Source organism: Myotis brandtii, unplaced genomic scaffold (assembly GCF_000412655.1).
Source record: "Myotis brandtii unplaced genomic scaffold, ASM41265v1 scaffold33, whole genome shotgun sequence".
NCBI classification, from domain to species: Eukaryota; Metazoa; Chordata; class Mammalia; order Chiroptera; family Vespertilionidae; genus Myotis; species Myotis brandtii.
Genome location: NW_005362713.1, coordinates 1,566,291 through 1,583,963, shown reverse-complemented (window position 1 = coordinate 1,583,963; position 17,673 = coordinate 1,566,291). Strand labels below are relative to the sequence as shown.

Below are 17,673 nucleotides of genomic sequence, written 5' to 3'. Positions count from 1 at the left end.
CTTCCTGCCCATCACGCTTCCTGCCCATCACTCTCCCTGCCTATCACTCTTCCTGCCCATCACGCTTCCTGCCCAACACGCTTCCTGCCCATCACGCTTCCTGCCCATCACTCTTCCTGCCCATCACGCTTCCTGCTCATCACGCTTACCGCCCATCACGTTTCCTGCCCATCACTCTTCCTGCCCGTCCCCTTTCCTGCTCATCACGTTTCCTGCCCATCACGTTTCCTGCCTATCACACTTTCTGCCCATCACGCTTCCTGCCCATCACCCTCCCTGCCTATCCCTCTTCCTGCCCATCACTGTTCCTGCCCATCACGCTTCCTGCTCATCACGCTTACCGCCCATCACGTTTCCTGCCCATCACTCTTCCTGCCCGTCCCCTTTCCTGCTCATCACGTTTCCTGCCCATCACGTTTCCTGCCTATCACACTTTCTGCCCATCACGCTTCCTGCCCATCACCCTCCCTGCCTATCCCTCTTCCTGCCCATCACTGTTCCTGCCCATCACGCTTCCTGCTCATCACGCTTACCGCCCATCACGTTTCCTGCCCATCACTCTTCCTGCCCGTCCCCTTTCCTGCTCATCACGTTTCCTGCCCATCACGTTTCCTGCCTATCACACTTTCTGCCCATCACGCTTCCTGCCCATCACCCTCCCTGCCTATCCCTCTTCCTGCCCATCACTGTTCCTGCCCATCACGCTTCCTGCTCATCACGCTTACCGCCCATCACGTTTCCTGCCCATCACTCTTCCTGCCCGTCCCCTTTCCTGCTCATCACGTTTCCTGCCCATCACGTTTCCTGCCTATCACACTTTCTGCCCATCACGCTTCCTGCCCATCACCCTCCCTGCCTATCCCTCTTCCTGCCCATCACTGTTCCTGCCCATCACGCTTCCTGCTCATCACGCTTACCGCCCATCACGTTTCCTGCCCATCACTCTTCCTGCCCGTCCCCTTTCCTGCTCATCACGTTTCCTGCCCATCACGTTTCCTGCCTATCACACTTTCTGCCCATCACGCTTCCTGCCCATCACCCTCCCTGCCTATCCCTCTTCCTGCCCATCACTGTTCCTGCCCATCACGCTTCCTGCTCATCACGCTTACCGCCCATCACGTTTCCTGCCCATCACTCTTCCTGCCCGTCCCCTTTCCTGCTCATCACGTTTCCTGCCCATCACGTTTCCTGCCTATCACACTTTCTGCCCATCACGCTTCCTGCCCATCACCCTCCCTGCCTATCCCTCTTCCTGCCCATCACTGTTCCTGCCCATCACGCTTCCTGCTCATCACGCTTACCGCCCATCACGTTTCCTGCCCATCACTCTTCCTGCCCGTCCCCTTTCCTGCTCATCACGTTTCCTGCCCATCACGTTTCCTGCCTATCACACTTTCTGCCCATCACGCTTCCTGCCCATCACTCTCCCTGCCCATCACTCTTCCTGCCCGTCCCCTTTCCTGCCTATCACTCTTCCTGCCCATCACTGTTCCTGCCCATCACGCTTCCTGCCCAACACGCTTCCTGCCCATCACGCTTCCTGCCCATCACTCTTCCTGCCCATCATGCTTCCTGCCCATCACGCTTCCTGCCCATCATGCTTCCTGCCCATCACGCTTCCTGCCCATCATGCTTCCTGCCCATCACGCTTCCTGCCCATCACTCTTCCTGCCCATCACGCTTACTGACCGTCACTCTTCCTGCCCATCACGCTTTCTGCCCATCATGCTTCCTGCTTATCATGCTTCCTGCTTATCATGCTTCCTGCCCATCACACTTCCTGCCCATCATGCCTGTCTTGCTCCCTGCCCCTCGCCCTTCCTGCTACCTGATTCTGATGGACTCGGATGACTCACGACTCCTGTCAGAAAGACCCCATTCCCTGCCTTCTACACTGGTATTACCCCTCTTGGCCACCCAGGAGAATTGTCATTTTGCAGGGAGAGGCAGAAGCAAATGTGTGCACGTGTGCACACAGACACACTCACATGTGTACACACATGCATATATTCATATACAGACACATGCACATACATGTGCACACATGCAGACACACTTCTGCTGCCTTCATGCGCAGCACAGGCAGGCTTGGCAGGGCCCTGCTGGGGCTCCCCAAGAAACTGCTTTAAGGCTGCTATATGGGAGAGAGTTCCAGCCACCAGAGCCCCTGGTGAGCTGTCGTAAACAGCTTCTAAGGGCTCATTAGGCTCATTGGACATGGGCTCCGCTCTGGTTCTTTTCCACCGTCTCAAACCAGAGCACGTCCTGCCCTGGCCTGTCACTCAGAGCGGTTGGGAAATCCCAGATGAATGCTGTGCAGTTTCAGGAAGGAGGGCAAGGTGCCCTGTAACTGTCAGTGGTCAGAGCAGGGTGCGGTGTGCACTTTTCAAACAGGCGGCTGCTGAGGGCTGAGGAGCCCCAGGCCCTCGCCTCCTTCCTGGCACCCCACCAGGTGCAGGGGGGCTCCTGGCCTGAGCCGCTGAGGAGCCCACTTTGTGAGGCCAGTGAATACCTCCTGGCAGGAGCAGTGGCCGCGGGCTTCCCAGGAGGCATGGACACAGGTTGTGGAGTGTCCAGCATGTTCCCAGCCTGCTCACACGCTTCACAGACGTCACTGTACACAGATGGGATCCGGTGAGCTCCCATCTGGCGGATCAGGACGCCCAATCCCGGCTGCGACCAGCGGCTCCCTCCATGCCCTCTGGGTCCTGCGAAGGCACCTGGGTTTACTCTTTGTCAAGGTCAGTCCTGGAAAGGCCTCTAGACACAGGAAGCTCCAGCAAGGCTCGCTTTCCCTCAAGGCCCAGCCAGGCCTCTCTGCATCTCCCGGGATGACGTTGGGGCACCAGCCCACAGAGCCTCCCTGCCCCTCCACCTGCACTGGCACCTCCTTGCTCAGGCCCTGGGACGCCTTCCCTCTCTAAGCCTCAGAAGCCTCGCCAGCCATTGTCAGTTCACCTCCTTAGTGGAGGGAAACATCTCACAAGAAAGGGCAGTACACGCTTCCTAGAGCATGAGGGGCTGCCCCCTCTGTGGGTGTGCGGGGACTGCTCCCTCTGTGGGCGTGTGGGGGCTGCTCCCTCTGTGGGTGTGCGGGGACTGCTCCCTTTGTGGGCGACAGGGGGGCTGCTCCCTCTGTGGGCATGCGGGGGCTGCTCCCTCTGTGGGCGTGCGGGGACTGCTCCCTCTTTGGGCGTGCGGGGGCTGCTCCCTCTGTGGGCGTGCGGGGGCTGCTCCCTCTGTGAGCGTGAGGGGGGCTGCTCCCTCTGTGGGCATGTGGGGGCTGCTCCTGCTGTGGATGTGAGGGGGGCTGCTCCCTCTGTGGGCTTGCGGGGGGCATGGTGATGTGGGAGGGCAAGGATAGAAGAGAAGCAGAGAAAAATTGTTATACTTCTTTCTGGTTCTTCTATTATAGAACAAAATGCAAATTAATATGCCAATGAATTATCCTTTCAAACAGCTACATATGTCAGATATTTTGCCAAATTGAGGTTTTCCTGTTATGTTCAGTTTGTGCCCAACTGTTTTCAATTGGTAACCTATCACTCACATGTCAGCGTGTCAGTGCACAGTCGTGGAGATGTCTAGTGGTCTTGGGGTAGCTGTCAATCGGAAGAATCATGACTCATGTAAGTCCTCTCGGTGTTGGGGGCTTGGCCTGTTAGTACTATTGTAGGTTTACCGCAGCCAGACGCCCCCTCGACCGCCGACTCGGGGCGGAGCTCAGAGCTGTGGCCCTGCAAGCCTGTCCCCGCCCCCTCATGTCTCATGAACACAACAGGAATCAACAGTTTTCATTTTTACCAACATTATAGGTGAGTGAAGGAAGCCTCATGCATTGTTTTAATTTGTATTTCTTTGCTTGTTAGCCAAGTCAAACACTTTGAACATTTACTATTGATTGTGTCTATTTCTAATTTTGTGACATTTTGCTCTCATCCTCTGTGAAGATGCCGTAGTCCTTTGTCATCCGGCTGCGTGTTTACAGCCACCTTCCCAGAGGCATTGCTAACACCGGAGTCGAAGGGGGATTCAGCCCCTCCTGCCCCCCCTGGCCCCCCTCCAGACCCACTGTCCCCGTGGCGCTGCCAAGTACATCTTTCAATTATTATATTGGATTAGATCACTTTAAATTTTGAATCAAAGCTTGGTTTTGCAACTTAAAGTAACATATCATTTTCTATTAACCTTAATTAACAGAAAAGTCATGACAGTGTCTCTGATTTTCACCCAATAGAAGGGAAAGAGCGGGTCCAGGGCCAGGGAAGGCAGCGGACAGGAGCTCCTGTGGCTCAGCCCAGGACACCCGCTGGTCCTGCCCTGCACTGGCCCTGGGTCCATGGCTGAAGGAGCCACTGGCCCTGGGTCCATGGCTGAAGGGGCCGCTGGCCCTGGGTCCATGGAAGGAGCTGCTGCTGGCCCTGGGTCCATGGCTGAAGGGGCCGCTGGCCCTGGGTCCATGGCTGAAGGAGCTGCTGGCCCTGGGTCCATGGCTGAAGGGGCCGCTGGCCCTGGGTCCATGGCTGAAGGAGCTGCTGGCCCTGGGTACATGGCTGAAGGAGCCGCTGGCCTTGGGTCCCTGGCTGAAGGAGCCGCAGAGGCTGAGGCCCGAGACAGGGGAGGGAAGGGGAGGGAGCACGGGATCCTTTCCTCAGAGACGCCTGCTCCCTGGGCCCTCGTGCCCTCCACGCCGACCTCCTGGCCTCCTACATCCTCCTGGGGGAGAAGTTTTAGGGTAAGAAGCGGGTTCTGGGTCACTCCCTGGCCTGTGTGCAGGTGTGCGGGTGCTGCTGTGGAACCCGCACCTTACAGCGGGGTCCTGGCGGGAATCCCCGCAGCACAGCAGGCGCTGGCTTAGGAGAAGGGGCTTGGTTCTCTCTTGAGTCCTTGGTCCTTGTGCCTCAGCCCCCAGCTCACCGCCTTGGTGGGATGAAGAGCAGCCCCAGCAGTGAGCCCCAGGACTGGGAGTGCGGACGGGGCAGGGGGGCAGCTTGGGCTGAGATGCTGAGCAGACACCAATGGCATGGAACTTGGTACAAGCACTGGTATTTCCTCAACTTTCCGCATGCCCTGTGCATTTCCCCACGACCCCACCCACGCGGCCTTGGACGCGTCTGTCACTGTAGATGACTTTGCAATCCTGGACTTCCATATGGATGGAATTAGACAGTACACTCGCTGTTCTCAGCATAATGATTTTGAAATTCATGCTGTTGTGTGTATTGATGGTTATTTTTGCATGGGTTGCAGTAAGGGCTGAGATTAATTTTGTTTTATTTTTGTCCCTGGATATTTAACTTTTCCATGCTACTGGTTGAAAATAGCATCCTTTCCCCTTTGGATTTTTTTGCCAAAAGTCACTGGCCTTCACTGCTCCTGGCCTCCCTTCTGCTCGGTTTACCTGCGTGTCTGCCGTCACCCCAGGGCCGCACGGTATGGTGGCAGCTTTTTAGTTACCGTGAAATCGAGTGAAGTAAGTTCTCTGCCTTTTCCTTTTCTAAAACTCCACTTTCATCCTTCTAGGTCCTTCACCCACCTCAGAGCTGGGACTAAGGGGAGGTGTGTGGCATCAGAGGCTCAGGGTTTAGGGGGGGCCCTCACAAGCCTGGGCAAGCGCTTGCCCCAGCCCTGGCCCTGCCTCTATATAAGTTTTAGAATTAACTTGTCAGTTTCTAGGATTTTAATTTCTATTATGTTGAATCTAAAGATGACTGGAGGCATAATTGAGATCTTCACAATATTGTCTTATGATCTATGAACAAGGGGTATCTTTTCATTTATTTATATCCTCCTTAATTATTTTTACAGTGTTTTGCAGTGTACTGGCCTTGTTCAGCTCATCCATTCATATTATAAATGGTATTGACTTTTGAATTTAAATTTGCAATTGATAGTTGTGAGCAATTTCTGAACATTAACTTTGTATCACAATCTTGCTAGACATACATATAAGTTCTGGTGGCTTCTTTGGTGGATTCCCTGCTGTCTGGGAATAAAGACAGTTCTGTTCTCCTTCTCCAATCTCGATCTCCTTCTTTTCTTTTTCTGGAGCCTCCAGAACAATGTTGAGCAGAAGCAGGAAGAATGGATATCTTTGTCTTTTTCTGGATCTTAGGAAAACCATCCAGCTTTTCACTATCCTATATAATAAAAGCCTAATATGCTAAGTGTCTGGTTGTCTGGTCGACCATTCAACCAATCAAAGTATAATATGCTAATGATATGCTAAGGCCGCTCAACCACTTACTATGACATGCACTGACCAGCAGGGGGCAGATGCTCTGACTAGTAGGTTAGCTCGCTGCTGGGGTCCAGCCGATCAGGACTGAGTGAGACAGGCCAGACATGCCCTGGAGTCCTCCTGTGGTCCCTCCCCAGTTGGCCAACCTCCCGTGTCCTTCACTGGCCCCAATCATGCACCGGTGGGGTCCCTCGGCCTGGCCTGTACCCTCTCTCATTCTGGGACCCCTTGGGGGATGTCGGAGAGCTGGTTTCGGCCTGACGGTGGAATGACCGGTCACTATGATGTGCACTGACCACCAGGGGGCAGATTTCAATGCAGGAGCTGCCTCCTGGTGGTCAGTGCACTCTTGAACTCATGGCTGACGAGTGCAGCAGTGGTGGCAGGAGCCTCACCCGCCTCCACAGCAGTGCTAAGGATGTCCGACTGTTTATCCTTTGGTCTCTATGTTGCGGGGAGCGGGCCTAAGCTGTCAGTTGGACATCCCCCGAGGGCTCCCAGACTGCAAGAGGTCACAGGCCAGGCTGAGGGGACCCCCTCCTGCCCACCAAGTGCATGAATTTTGTGCACTGGGCCTCTAGTTAATTAGATGCAGGTTGAGGAAGTTTTCTTTTACTTACTCGCTGAGGGTTTTTAACATAATTGGAAGTGGATTTGTCAAACGCCTTTTATGCATCATTGAGATAATTGCGAAGCCACTCTCCCTCCGGATGGACCCCATGTGATTAGGATGCTCTTGCTCCTTTTGAATTGTGGGATTTTAACTGAGCTAGAGCACTTTAGCTAAAGTGCTAGGTGCTTTAGAAAAGCTTTGTATTTATGTCGAGGAGAGACATTAGTTTGTAGTTTTTTATATTGTAAGTCCTCTCTCTGGCTGTCTAACCGGGTAGTGTGGGCCTCCTGGGACATGAGGCGATGTTCCTTCTCATCAGCATTCTGGAAAGATTTGTGTGAAATTGATTCTATATGCTCCTTAAACAAACACAGTATTTGCAGGTGATGCCCTCTGGCCCAGAGGGTCCCTCCATGGGAAGATTTTAAACAAGAAATCTAATGTTTTAGTAGATACTCCTGGGGTAATTAGGTTATCTGTTTCTTTCTGAGTTTTTGTTGTTGTTGTTTGTTTGTTTGTTTGTTTGTTTTTGTAGTTTCAGCCTTTTAAGGAAGTTGTCCATTTTAACTAAGTTTCTGATAGTTCTAGTCTACTTGAGGTAAGTTATCCACTCTTTGTTTTTCATTCTTTAAAGGTGTCATTTCAGTGACTTCTGCTTGCCTTGTTTCTGATTAAAAGACAGCTGTCATTTTAGTCTTTATTTTTCTCTGTGTAAGTGTCGTTTTCCTCTAGTTACTTTGAGATTTTTTTTCTGATTATGTGCTTGGGTGTGGATTTCATCAGATTTAGGAAATGCTTGACCATTATTTCTTCAAATATTTTTTCTGCTTTGCCTTTTCTTTCTCTCTTCTCCCTTGTGGACCTGCCGACATGACTGCTCTTAGGTTCTTGAATGGTTCCGCTGGCATCTGGTGCTCGCTGACTTTTTAGTCTCTTTCCCTGTGGTTCATTTTGGAGATTTCTTGTTCCATACTTTAACATTCACTCATTTTTCTCCTGCAGCCTAAGCCGCAGCTGATGCATCCAGAGTATTTGTCATCTCAAACACCGCAACTTTTATTTGTAGAAATTCAGTTTATGTCTTTTACTTCTTTCCTAACCTGCACACACTTTCATTTAACATCTTGAGCACATCCTCTGTATTTATAGTATTCATAATATCTGTTCCAACACCATATGGTACTAATTCTAGACTCTGTTATTTCCAGGCTTGTTTCTGGGGATTGCTTCCTCTCTTCATCATAGGCTGTATTTCCCTGTGTCTTTGCATGTCTGGTGATTTGTAATCAGATGCCAGACATTGTGAGTGTTACATGCTGGGGTGAGGTCAGGTCCATCTTATTCCTGTAGCTCCCCCACCGCCTCCCAAGGATGCACTTGTATTGCTTTGGAACATTTTGATTTTTCAAGACGTGCTTTGCAGCTTTGTTAGGCAGGTCAGGGCCAGCCGTCTCCTCCTTGTCTGATTTGGCCCGTTATGGAGGGTTGTTAACATGACCCTCTCGGCGATCCTTCCCGCGGACTCGGTGGGTTTCCTCACGATGTGCTGATTAACACTGCGCAGCAGACCCACAGGCCTTCCTGTGGATTTCCAGGGCTTGTTTGTGTCACTCTGAGGTCCATGGCACAAATTCTTCCCTGGAATTCTGGTTTGTGGCTTCCAATCGCCTCACCTCCTCAAACCCAAACTCGCTTCCTAACTCATAAGAACCATCCCGCTCTGCGCAGGTCCCGTTCGGGCTGCACCTGGGAAGTCGCTGAGCCTCGCTCAGGCTCCGTGTTTGCGGCTTCGCTCTTGACTCTGCACCCCTGCCCAGCTGTGCCTTCGTCCAGTGTCTGAAAACTGTTGTTTCATAGGCTTGTTTGTTTTTTAGTTATTTCAAGTGAGGTGAGCTCAGCCCCTATTACTTCTCCATGTCAGCACCCACACCCTGACCTACCTGCTATGCCAGTATCCCTCTGTTCCTCTGGACTTATGCTCTCAGGTCTGTACAGTCATATCCAGTTTCCACACACAGGCTGATATGTGACACACAGGGCTTTACACTTCAGAACCATCCCCTCCAGGGCTCTGGGCCATGCAATTTTATTTTCAAAGAATCTTTGGAAAATTGTTTGTACTATGTCAGGATTTTAAATTATAAATGCAACTAAAATTAGAATTTCCCGCTAGCTCCTTAGGGATAAAAAGACATGAGGTGTCAATGTGAAATATAGGGTCTCATTTTCCTAGTGTGAGGGGCAGTTGTGCACAAATAAAAGCAGATTCAAATATTCTCCTGCGATCAACAAATAAGTTTTGCAAACAAAATAATTAAAGTGCTTTGTAGCAAGCAGGCGAATCCAGCCTCCGTGGTATTTATTTTTCTGCTTGATATGTGCCTGGGGAATAAGCTGCCAATGGCAGCTCCAACTGGCTCCTAAAATGTTAACAACAGAATAAAAGCAATGGTTTTGTGTTGCAGAGGTCGTTACATAGGTCAGCGTTCCCAATAGTGAAATTTTTGAGGTTCACAGTATTTTTGCACCCAATTCTGAGTGACTCCTTTCTCCTTCCCTCCCTTTTTCTCCCTCCCTCCCTCGTTCATAGCATTGACCAGCCTTGTGCTTAGCACTCACTCAGGAGGCAGCGGCTGGGAGGCAGGAGCCCTGCCCTTGGGGGTTCCGGTCCATCTCCAGGGTAGACAGAGTGACAGGGTCTCTTCCGTTCTGTTCAGGGACAGAGCTGCGGGCTTATAATGAAGGACCAGAGACTGTGGCTCTAAGTAAGTGCATTTTCTTCACGCAGCTCCTTCAGGGGAATCCTGCTGCTCTGCTGGTGGCCTGGCTGCCCTGCCTGAGGGCACCCTTCCTTTGGCCCGCAGACTCCGCCCTGAGCGGCCTGTGCTCCAGGCAGCAAACAGGCTATTTTAACCGCCCCTCCAGCTGTTGTGGGGCATTTCCCACCCAGGCCCAGGCCTGTGGGTTCCAGGACTATCACCTCTGAAAAAGCCAGCATTAGTCAGTAATCGCTGCTCCCACTGGGAAGCGATGGGACCCCCCTTAGTGTTCTGAGTCCACTGGCATGAAAGGAAATGCATCCACAGAGGCTGGTGACAGGGGCTGCCAGATGCAAACTTGCAAGGTTGGTGGAAGCAGGAAGATGGGAGGATGGAGGGAAAGAGTAGATAGGACAGAGGGGAGGGAGGAAGAGGGAGAGAGAAAGGAGATAGAGGAAATAGGCAAGGAGAAAGTGAGAGTGAGAGACAGAAAAAAAGGAAGAAAATAGTCAAAACAATGTTGAGAAGAACTAAGATGGAGGCATCAGCTCCCTGATTTCAAATCATACTGCAAAGCTGTGGTTTCCAAAACAATGCTATCGGCCCAAGGCCAGGCACACGGGTTAGAAGAGGAAGCCCCCAAGAAGCCATATACACTGTCTGCTAAGCCACAACACAGCACCCAGGCCTACAAAACGGGGAAGGACAGTCTCTTCAATAAGTGGTGCTGGGAAAACTGGACAGCCACCCCCAGGGAGGGAAACTGGACTATCTTACACCATACCCCAAACTAACTCAAAATGGATTAAAGATGTAGACGTAAGACTTGAAACCATGAAACTACTAGTAAGAAAAGATAGATAGTTAACTCCTTGATCTGTCTCAGCGATTTTTTTGGATCTGACACCAAAAGCCAAAGCAAAACAAACAAAAACAACACAAAACCAAACCAAAAACCAAGTGGCCTCCATCAAGCTAAAGCTGCTGCACAGCATAGGAAACCGTCAGAAAAGGCAACCTGCAAATGGAGAAAATATTTGCTGATAATATATCTGAGAAGGGGCTAATGGTCAAAATACATGAAGAGCTCATGTGACTCGATAGCAAAACAATCTGACTGAAGAATGGGCAGAGGAAATGAACAGACATTTTTTTTCAAGGAAGACAAGCTAATGGCCAGCAGGCAATGAAAAGATGCTCAGCATCACTAAGCATCGGGGACATGCAGATCAGAACCACGGGAGAACCACCTCGCACCTGCCGGGTGGCCGGTGTGGAAAGGCAAGCGGTCGCCGTGCTGGTGAGGGTGTGGGGCAAAGGGATCGGGCATGGCTGGTGGGCATGTAAATTGGTGCAACGGAAAACAGTGTGGAAGTTCCTCAAAGCTGAAAAATAGAACTGCCATCTATCCCAAGAAAGTGAAAACATTCCTTAAAAAGATATGTGCACCCGGTTCATTGAAGCATTATTTACAACAGCCCAGATATGGAAACAGCCTAAGTGCCCATCAGTGGAGGGGTGGACAAAGAAGTTGTGAGATTATGTGTGTGTGTGTGTGTGTGTGTGTGTGTGTGTGTGTGTGTGTATTACTCAGCCATAGAAAAGAATGAAACGTTGCCATTTGTGACAACATGGATGGGACTCCCAGGCTTTATTCCAAATGAAATTAGTGAGACAGAGAAAGACAAATACCATGTGACCTCTCACATGTGGAATCTAAGACAAAAACAAACAACTAGCGCACAGATTCCGAGAACTGATGCAGGTGGTGGTTGTGAGAGCACACAGGGCGGGGGTGGGGGTAGGGGGATGGGAGCTGGACAAATGGGTGGACTTTTATTTTGGTTAAAACAAATTGAATAAAAATTAGAATCAAAAAGAATCCCCGAGTCTAAGAACAAGGAGCCAGCAGAGGAGAGAGCTGAGGAGAAGGGGGTGGACCTCGGCTACCCACTCCAGCCTGTCCATCAGCCAGGTCACAGCGTGGGCAGGGCTTCCTTGAACATCCCCAGGACACGCTGGGTGTGTGTGGGCCCCGGCTCACGGGAGGGCCCGTCTCCACCTTGTTAAATATAATGGAGTAAAACTGAACAGAATGTGATGAAATACAAAATCAACGAAATAGAATGAAAGAACCACTAAAAATGCCAAGCTCTGGGGCCTTGGGCTTCTCTCTCCGGCGAGACAGTGGATTTTCCTGGTAAACCAATGCGCAGAGAGCCCGGGGCACCCAGCCCCCCTGTGGCCGTGCCAGCGCAGGTCTTCAGGATACAAGGTCGGCTGCGATTGCGGCTGGTGTGCGGGCCACTCCTGGGAATGGGGTGATGACGCAGGCGTGACGGGAGGAGAGCTGTCACTGGACCTGGGCGGCCAGCGCACAAGGAGCGGCGGAGAGCTGGCTTGACTGTGAGCAGAAGCCATTCGTGCCACTTATAGAAATGAAGGAACGAGGTGGGACACGATGCAGCTGTGGAAAAGAAGGAGCTCTGGCCCTTTGAGGCTGCGTGAGGGGCCTGGGGAGCACCCCGCTGAGTGAAATAAGTCGTCAGAGAGAGACAAGTCCCACATGGTCTCTGTCTCATGTGGAATCTAAGCAACGAAATCAATGGAGGAACAAGAAAGGACCACAGACATGGAAGCATAGAACAGACTGACAGCTCTCAGAGGGATGGAGGGAAGGAGGCAGGAAGAGATTTAACCATGGAACTTACAAGCGTGTGTGCACAGCCCATGGACACAGACGATAGACAGGTGAAGGCCTGGGGTGGGATGGGGAGAGTGGAGGGGGGCCCAAGGGGAAATGGGGGACATCTGTAATACTCTCAACAATACAATACATAAAAAATAAAAGAATCCATGTTACTTTTCAGTCGGTGGGCCTTGTGTGTAACGATAAGACTGTGAATCCTGGTCCGCATCTTGGAGGGAGTCCCGTCCATCTGGGGTCTCTGGGAGCTGCGAGCAAGACCCTCCAAACACGGTGGGTGGTCTGCTCTGGGCTCCGGGGGCTGGGCAAGGCCGCGGGCCGTGGGTGAGGAGGGCCAGGCCGGGGCAGGGCTTTGCTGACTCGGAGGCTGTAGAGAGCGGTGGGCTTTGAGGTAGAGGAGGAGGAGGGCTGGCTGCAGGGCTCTGTGCTGGACATGTTAAATCTCGTTGAGTTGAGTCAGAACCCTGGGAAGGACTGTTAGTCCATTGACAGGTGGCTCTCCAAGGATCCAGTGCCTTGTCCAAGTCACACAGCAGGAAGTGGCGGTCGGGCCCCCAGCCTTCTCTCCCTTCTCTGTGCCATTCAAGAGCGCTGTCCGCGTGCGGCAGGTGGCCCTAGACGTATCGCGGCGATCACTCTGTAAGGCAGAGACGTGTGGAGTCACTGTTATATCTGAAACTAGTGTAATATTTCATGTCCACTGTAATTAAAGATACATTTAAAACATGTTTACATGTTTATGAATCACCCAGAGATCTTGTCAAAAGGCAGCTTCCGACCAGGTGACGCTGGGCAGGCCTGGGGTCTGCGTTTCTAACCAGTTTGCGGATGATGCTGAGCCATTGGTCCACGGACCACACTTCTGGGAGCAGGGGAATCTCGGCTCCTTTCTGTGTCCTGGCGAAGTAGGGGCCGTGTGTGCTCCGTGAGTGTGAGGCTGATGAGTGAGACAGTGCCCTGGCGGGACAGCCCCTCCAGCAGGTGCCCTTCGCTCGCCTTCCGTGCACCCCTGGCTCTGCACACAGCAGGCAGGCGGGGAGCCTTTTCTGGTGGGAGCAGTTCTTTCCTCAACTTGATTGAACCCTCTTGCTATTTTTCCAGCTGTTCTCAAGCCTGCCCTGTCTGTGAAGTTCCATTGCTCATTAACGTCAGACAACCGGCAGCGTGGTTTCGGGAGGGAAATAAACGATGATCCCTCCAGTTGGAAGAATGCTGGCACCACACAGGTGTTTGCTAGAGCCAGGTCTTTCTAAGGAATAAAAGGAAACGACTAGCAATGTGCTTGCACAGCCCTTCGTAAGCTTAGGGGTCTGTATACAGGTTTAAAAATATTTCCCCCTGATGTCAAAGGTTCTGAAATTTTACTGAAGTCTTAAAGATCAGACAAATGCTTGTTTGTGCGTGAGTTTTACATGATGTATTGTATTTGCCAAAATGTATCCTTAGGAACAGGAAATTCTTTCTGTGATCATTGCTGCTTTGAAGGCTCATCCCCATTATGGAACTGTCTCCCTGCTCCAGCACACGCGGGCGGCCCCGGCGGTGATTCTGTCCATGTTTTACGTTTTACAAACCCCCGGAGCTTCAGAGGTGCCGCACATGTTGGAACAGACGCCTGCTGTCCACCAGTCAGAGGCTGACGTTTGGTGATCGCAGCCTTTTAACAAAATGGACCATTTCAGATATAACTGAGGTCTGCCTGTGCCCACTTCCCGGACACATGAAATTCTTTATCAGTCAGCTTGTTTGTGACGTAAGTTAGAGAAAAGTCCGAACCCAATTTCTTTTATTATCTCACCCGGGATCAGGCTCAGAGACAGGCCCGGGGCCCAGACCAGCCTTCAGAGGCTGAGGGGGTGCTCAGGCCGCGGCTCTGTCTGCTGTCCCTCCCCGTGCTGGCATCCCCTCACGGAGTCTCCCCATGACTCAGTGCCCCCCCGCCCTCCGCAGAGAGACTAGTCTTCTTGCTCTTCTCTTAGGATTGAGCAGACCTTCCAGAACACCCCAAGGAGGGCGCCTCACACACAAAACCAGCAGGGAAGTCACAGACGCTCCCTAAACTGCCCCAAGTGTAGGACCCCAGGCTGGCCCACACCAGTGTTCCTCTGGTTTGGGGCATGGGGGTCACCTCCCACCACCTGAGCCCCAGGGTAGAGGGAAGGGCACTGGTCAACCCGGGGTTAGGCTGGTGCGGAAGAGGGCGAGGCAGCAGGTGGGCAGTGGGTCTGCTTGTATGCCCTCGGGTTCCCCGGTGGGACTCACTTCCCGGAAGTCGCTGTGTGTCCCTCACCCTGTTTGTCTACTCTACGCCATCACATATACCTGCTCGGCGAGTGTTCCTTACTTGATGGACCATTTCGTAGCTTGCTCTTCCTTTTCATTCTTTCTCTCTGTTACCTGCATTTGTGAGGCAGTGTAATGCAACAGATGGTTGTCAGAGCACACAGCAGGGCATTGTGCACATTCCATCGCTTCTTGAATTCTGTTCTTGTCACCGTTACATCAGAGGCCGCAGTGAGGCAGCAGCAGCTGAGTCTGACAGACACCAACTCTCCATGTCTGCAAATGAATCCTGTGATGTTGGCACCACTTTTTAATTTCTCATAGGAGCAAGAGGAGGACGTTAAAATCCATTGCTAGCGTCCATCTCAGCTGTCATCATCTCTTTTGAGTCAAAGGCTTTGAAAATCTAACACAGCGTGTGGGCCTCCTCCACAGGAAAACACAGGCTTGTGCACTTGACATGTTCTGGGGCAGCGAGGCCACCACAACGAGCCAGAACCTGAGCCTGAGCCTGAGGACACACAGCCTCTCACTGCGCTGAGTTACATGGTAGCTCACCACACACTGTGCTCTCTGGGTTACATGGTGGCTCATCACATACTGTGCTCTCTGAGTTACATGGTGGCTCATCACACACTGTGCTCTCTGGGTTACATGGTGGCTCATCACACACTGTGCTCTCTGAGTTACATGGTGGCTCATCACACACTGTGCTCTCTGGGTTACATGGTGGCTCATCACACACTGTGCTCTCTGGGTTACATGGTGGCTCATCACACACTGTGCTCTCTGGGTTACATGGTGGCTCATCACACACTGTGCTCTCTGGGTTACATGGTGGCTCATCACACACTGTGCTCTCTGGGTTACATGGTGGCTCATCACACACTGTGCTCTCTGGGTTACATGGTGGCTCATCACACACTGTGCTCTCTGGGTTACATGGTGGCTCATCACACACTGTGCTCTCTGGGTTACATGGTGGCTCATCACACACTGTGCTCTCTGGGTTACATGGTGGCTCATCACACACTGTGCTCTCTGGGTTACATGGTGGCTCATCACACACTGTGCTCTCTGGGTTACATGGTGGCTCATCACACACTGTGCTCTCTGGGTTACATGGTGGCTCATCACACACTGTGCTCTCTGGGTTACATGGTGGCTCATCACACACTGTGCTCTCTGGGTTACATGGTGGCTCATCACACACTGTGCTCTCTGGGTTACATGGTGGCTCATCACACACTGTGCTCTCTGGGTTACATGGTGGCTCATCACACACTGTGCTCTCTGGGTTACATGGTAGCTCACCACACACTGTGCTCTCTGGGTTACATGGTAGCTCACCACACACTGTGCTCTCTGGGTTACATGGTGGCTCATCATACACTGTGCTCTCTGAGTTACATGGTAGCTCATCATATACTGTGCTCTTTGGGTTACATGGTAGCTCATCGTACACTGTGCTCACTAAGAAGGGCAGGTTTGTTTTTAACCCTAAATTAAGTGCCTCTCTTCTGGGAGAATGTGAGGATTGGCTTTTCTTTAGAATTTGTCTGACTTTTCTTTAGTCTTAATTCTTTGCAAGTGAAGTAGAGATTTGTAGAGGTTTCCTAATAACTTATTTGACTAAAATGAAGATTAAGTTTCCATGTGCATGCTTAGTACAAAATTACAGGCAGAGAGTATTTTATTATTCAGTGCATGAAGCAAGTCTTACATTTTATTGCTTTCATAGAAATCTTTGTGTGTTATAAGGGACAAAAGAGTGTTCTTTCCTAGCTGACTGGCAAGAAGGATGTGATGTTAATTGGAAACTCCATTCTGTTCTCTACTTGTTTTAGTTGTTATGATATCTTTGTTATCAATCTATAAATACTCCTTCCCCTGAAGAAAGAGCTACTCCTAGCAGTATTTTGCTCTCATTCTATTCCGGTTCTCCCAGTCAGTATATTCTCTAGAGCGTACATTTCAACTATCTCTACAGATGACCCATCTGAAACTTCCTGCTCCAAGTCTCCATCATTGCTCAGATGATATCTAAACTGAACTGTATTGATGAGGGACTGATGGGTGGGACCTATTAGATCCTAGGAAGGTAAGCTAACAGAAAAATTCAGCATGTATACCAAGATAAGGTGGAGCCTTAAGAATCATTACTTTCTTGCATGTGGAATAGTGAGATGAAGGGAAGGGATTAACTAAAGAACAGGCATGCATGCCCCATGGGCATGGACAGTAGTTTGATGGAGCCCAAGGGAGGGGGAGGCAAGGGTGGGTGGAGGTGGGCAAAAGGGGGACACCTGTACTAATATTAGTATTAAAATGCTCTAACTAAAAAATAAAGTACAATATTTTTTAAAGAATACAATTGGGATTTGATAAAATGGAGAAAGTTCCACATTCTCCTCTTAGGTCCTTCAAAATAGCCTTTCTAATCCTATATAATAAATATGCTAAGTGTCCAGTTGTCCAGTTGTCCATTCAACCAATCAAAGTGCAATATGCTAATGATATGCTAAGGCTGCTCAATCACTAGCTATGATGTGCACTGACCACCAGGGGGCAGATGCTCCAACCAGTAGGTGAGCTTGCTGCTGGGGTCTGGCTTATTGGGACTGAGTGAGACGGGCTGGACATGCCGTGGAGCCCTCCTGTGGTCCCTCCCTGACTGGCCATCCTCCCGCGTCCCTCCCTGGTCCTGATTGTGCACCAGTGGGGTCCCTCTGCCTGGCCTGTACCCTCTTGCAATCTGGGACCCCTTGGGGGATGTTGCAGAGCTAGTTTTGGCCTGATCCTGCAGGCATAAAAGGCTAATATGCAAATTGACTGAACAGCAGAATGACTGGTCCCTATGATGCACACTGACCACCAGGGGGCAGACACTCAACACAGGAGCTGCCCCCTGGTGATCAGTGCGCTCCCACAGGGGGAGCACCACTCAGCCAGAAGCTGGGCTCACGGCTGGCGAGTGCAGCGGCAGTAGTGGGAGCTTCTTCTGCCTCCGTAGCAGCGCTAAGGATGTCTGACTGATGGCTTAGGGCCGATCTCCGGGGGGGGGGGGGGG

General features: G+C 51.3%; 1 protein-coding gene across 1 annotated transcript in view; it reads left to right on the top strand.

The window, feature by feature from the left end:
- GRID1 (glutamate receptor, ionotropic, delta 1) overlaps positions 1-17,673 on the top strand; it is a 625,808-nt gene that overhangs the window by 393,299 nt on the left and 214,836 nt on the right. The window lies entirely within an intron of this gene.